Raw genomic sequence first — 5,000 nt, forward strand, 5'->3', positions numbered from 1 at the left:
ATCCCGGGACTTATTATTATCAAATTTGAGCACGCCTAAGTTCATTTTATACATTATTAAAATCACAAAAGAAAATAGGGTGTTACCATATATATTTCTCAAAATGTGTCGCTGCCCCAACCCAAAACCTACGTCCGGACTGCCACACGCGAACAACAAATTCCATTCTCACTTTATTGAATTGTTTAGTTCAAACTGTGTGCACATGCTATTCTCCTGACTGCCACACGCGAACAACACATTCCATTCTCACTTTATTGAATTGTTTAGTTCGAACTGTGTGCACATGCTATTCTCCTGACTGCCACACGCGAACAACACATTCCATTCTCCCTTTATTGAATTGTTTAGTTCAAACTGTGTGCACATGCTATTCTCCTGTCTGCCACACGCGAACAACAAATTCCATTCCCACTTTATTGAATTGTTTAGTTCGAACTGTGTGCACATGCTATTCTCCTCACTGCCACACGCGAACAACAAATTCCATTCTCACTTTATTGAATTGTTTAGTTCGAACTGTGTGCACATGCTATTCTCCTGACTGCCACACGCGAACAACACATTTCATTCTCGCTTTATTGAATTGTTTAGTTCAAACTGTGTGCACATGCTATTCTCCTGACTGCCACACGCGAACAACACATTCCATTCTCACTTTATTGAATTGTTTAATCCAAACTGTGTGCACATGCTATTCTCCTGACTGCCACACGCGAACAACACATTCCATTCTCACTTTATTGAATTGTTTAGTTCAAACTGTGTGCACATGCTATTCTCCTGTCTGCCACACGCGAACAACACATTTCATTCTCGCTTTATTGAATTGTTTAATCCAAACTGTGTGCACATTCTATTCTCCTGACTGCCCACACGCGAACAACACATTCCATTCTCACTGTATTGAATTGTTTAGTTCAAACTGTGTGCACATGCTATTCTCCTGACTGCCACACGCGAACAACACATTCCATTCTCACTTTATTGAATTGTTTAGTTCAAACTATGTGCACATGCTATTCTCCTGAGTGCCACACGCGAACAGCACATTCCATTCTCACTTTATTCAATTGTTACACCCCCGGTATAGGGGTGTGTATAGGTTTCACTCGATGTGTTTGTGTTCGCAAGTAGATCTCAAGAATGAACGGACCGATCGTCACCAAACTTGGTGAACAGGTTCTATACATTCCTGAGACGGTCCTTACAAAAATTGGGACCAGTCAAACACACGGTTAGGGAGTTATTGGTGGATTAAAATTATACAAGGCCTGGTATAGACGGACACCCCCGTTGGTCAAAGGGAAATAACCATTCTCACTGCCACCAACTGAGAAGGTTATTTCCCTTTGACGGGGGTGTAGTTCCTATCGGAGGAATTTCTTGTTTAATCCAAACTGTGTGCACATTCTATTCTCCTGACTGCCCACACGCGAACAACACATTCCATTCTCACTTCATTAATTTAACCCAAAACAAATGTATTTTCTAGACGGCTGGGTCATGCATAGGCTGAAGGTAATGTATACCAAATATAAAGTAACTAGGTCAACAGATGTAGACGTTATACGCAATGTTGTGGGTTGCATTTGTTGGGGTCACCCTCTACAATTTTAACCCAAGTTATTAGTTAGCTGCTTTATTACACGTATGAGTAAATCAAACACACGAAAATATTAACCCTAACATTACTTCTCTCGTATTGCTTTTTTTGTCATGGAAAGAGCTGCAATTCGTAGATATATATACATCAACAACATCGATCAGTTTTACTTTAATTGTTATGGTCCCCATTACATTTTCAACAAACTGTTTTGATTTTTGTTTACTACGTATAATTGCTGTGGTCCCCATTTATTTTCCAACACACTATTTTGAATATTTGTATAACGGTCCCGATTTATTTGTCAACAAAGTATTTTGAACATTGTTACTCCTATTGCTATGGTCCCCATTTATTTTCCAACACAATATTTTGAACATGTTTACTCTAATGGTCTCCAATTATTTATCAACACACTATTGTAAACAATTTTACTTTAATTGCTATGGTTACCTTTTTCATTAACACACTATTGTGAACATTTTCACAGTAATTGCAATGGTTCCTTTTTACATTTAGTCAAGTTTTGACTAAATGTTTGAACATAGACGGGGAATCGAGACGAGGGTTGGTGGTGTATGTGTGTGTGTGTGTGTGTGGGTGTGTGCGTGTGTGTAGAGCGATTCACAAAAAAAATTACTGGACCGATCCTCATGAAATTTCACATGAGAGTTCCTGGGTATAAAAAAAACTATAATATCCCCAGACGTTTTTTTCTTTTTTTCGATAAATGTCTTTGATGACGTCATATCCGGCTTTTTGTGAAAGTCGAGGCAGCACTGTCACGCCCTCATTTTTAAATCAAATTGATTGACATTTTGGGCAAGCGATCTTCGACAAAGTCCGGACTATGGGATTGAATTTCAGCTTGGCAGAGTAAAAATTAGTTAGTTAGTTTGCTCATTAAAGTTGTCATTAAAATCGAGTTTTCACTAACAGATTTAAAAATGATTGAATCGTATTCCTCAATTTCTTCTGAATTCAAAAATATACACAGATGTCATGTTTACTCTAAAAATGTGCTCAGAATTACAGAAAATAGGTTAAGTAAGTACTACGTTCGCACGCTATGCGGAGACGAGCGTGCCCCGTCTCGGTCAGTTTGGGTGTGGTTAGTCGAGACTATCTTAATATAGTCTCGGCGATGACTGTTTTTTAGTGTTAATCTGTTACTTTGATGCCGACAGCTTGACTGAATGTTTTTATATCGCTTCAGCGACTTGGGTTTTTCAACACACTATTGTGAACATGTTTACTTTAATTGCTATGGTACCAATTTATTTGTCAACACACGATTGTGAACAATTTTACTTTAATTGGTATGGTCCCCCTTTTTTTTTATAAACACACTATTGTGAACATGTTCACTTTAAGTGCTATGGGCCTCAATTATTTTTCAACATTCTATTGTACAAATATTTACTTTAATTGCTATGGTTACCATTTTTGTTCAACACACTATTGTGAACACTTGTACTTTAATTGCTATGGTCCCTATTAATGTTTGTACACACTGTTGTGAACAATTTTAATTTATTTGCTGTGATCCCCATTTCTCTTTTTTTTTAAAACACAAGCCCTAGCTATTCTCAGATGCACCACAAAAACACTGTTAACACTCAGATATCTCCAAAATACAAGTTACATGTCTTCTAAAAGAGCATATATCAGCGTGATCAATGTGGATGCGACAAAGAACTGTCTCCTTCAAGCTACAAGTATCACAACCAAAGAATCAGACAACAATAATCAGACATAACTTTAAAAAAAAATTGTTTACGAATGTACAAACATTAACACAGAATCGTATCAAAAATCGTATTTATAAAAGTTGACAATTGTAGTTTAGCAGGTCACATTTCTCACAGAAAAGTTTGCAATCATAAAACACAGCTTTTTCTGTCAGGAAAACCTGACTCATTCCCAATACTCACTGTCAGTGTAGCAGACTGAAGAATCTGACTGTTGGTTGGACTGATAGGCTATTTATACAAGTATCGGGTCAATTAACAAATCTATTTATGCACGTGTTGTGTCAATTAGCAATTCTACCTATGCACGTGTTGTGTTAATTTACAAAGCAGTATTGAAGGTGACAGCTGGTTTCATTTGGTGTCTTTTTTACAATTAATCATGTTTTGACGAAAAGCTTTCAGATACACCGGGAATATTATAAGATGTTTGATGGTGTGTTGCCAGACCAGCTTTTTTGTCGGTCCGAGGGGGAGCATATCGTCTTTTGTTTCATATTTATTGACCAAGGCCGAAGGCCGCGGTCAATAAATATGAAACAAAAGTCGATATGCCCCCCGAGGACCGACAAAAAAGCTGGTCTGGCAACAACCCATCAAACATCGTTTTTGTCATCATTTTGGTGGTTCAACATTAAGTGAAAAATCAACACAGGGAGCCATGGTTTGAAACGCGAGTTCTGTTATTATAATGCATGTTCGGGGCCCCAGCACGTTGTTCAAAGCTGGCGTGCGAAAGCAACTTACCGTGTGTGATTTGAGTTTATAATGTTGAGACAAGTATGTCAGGTTTGAGGATGCGAAGTTATGTAGGTTCCGACTACAGAGTGGTGTGTGAAACCAACAGTAAGCGCCTTTGAGACGATAGTGCCCACATGTTGCATTCGAGCGATGGGATTGTCGTATTTCAAACGAGGTGATTTGCTTGCACAGTCAGCGTTGACCATCTCACAACACATCTGTTATGTGGATTATCGTGCGACGTTCGAGTCGGGGGCAAGGAATCGCAGGAAGCAAAGATGAGTCTTTTTCCATTGTCACCTTTCTTTCCGGTTGTTGGTGCATATAATATTGTGCGGACAAAATGATGCGACGGCGAGTGTTTTTTGCCTCCAAGATTTTGTGGTGTGGGTATTGTTTTGCTCGTTTCATACCCACACCAAAACCTGAAACACACCCCACCCCACCCTCCCCCTCCCTCACAATCAGTCCATGAACACAAACACTGACACACACAAATTAATGATCAAGTTACCCCCCCCCCCCCCAACCCTTCACTTGCACACCTGCAACGCGATCATATTATTGATTAAATATTCATATAGGTCAGTGTTGGGTTTTTTGTTCTTGTTTGTGTTATTGCAGAATCGGTTTTCTCTTATTGCTACACGTGTCTCTTCATTACATTTCACCATCGCCCTACCACCCTGCCCCTCTCGGTATTCCACCCCTCGGTTTTCAGTGGTAAATATTAGTAATCGAATATTGAAGCTACGTTGAGTCAAAGGTCACAGAAGATTTGCATCGTGCAGCACTGCACGAATTGGGTCAAAGGACACAAACGATTTGCGTCGTGCCGCGAAGGAAAGATAATCGCGATCTTGTTTCTCATTGCCTCTCTGTTTTTCATTAGACTTGTCATT

At 39.2% G+C, this 5,000-nt stretch overlaps 1 protein-coding gene across 1 annotated transcript in view; it reads right to left on the minus strand.

Annotated features, from left to right (window-relative positions):
- The window catches only part of LOC138951223 (lectin L6-like), an 18,725-nt gene extending 15,157 nt beyond the window's left edge, over positions 1 to 3,568 (minus strand). The window contains exon 1 of the mRNA XM_070322885.1: positions 3,541 to 3,568. The gene's annotated coding sequence lies outside the window, so the exon portion shown is untranslated. The remainder of the gene's footprint in view (positions 1 to 3,540) is intronic.
- Positions 3,569 to 5,000: the final 1,432 nt, after the last annotated feature.

Source organism: Littorina saxatilis, linkage group LG16 (assembly GCF_037325665.1).
Source record: "Littorina saxatilis isolate snail1 linkage group LG16, US_GU_Lsax_2.0, whole genome shotgun sequence".
NCBI lineage: Eukaryota > Metazoa > Mollusca > Gastropoda > Littorinimorpha > Littorinidae > Littorina > Littorina saxatilis.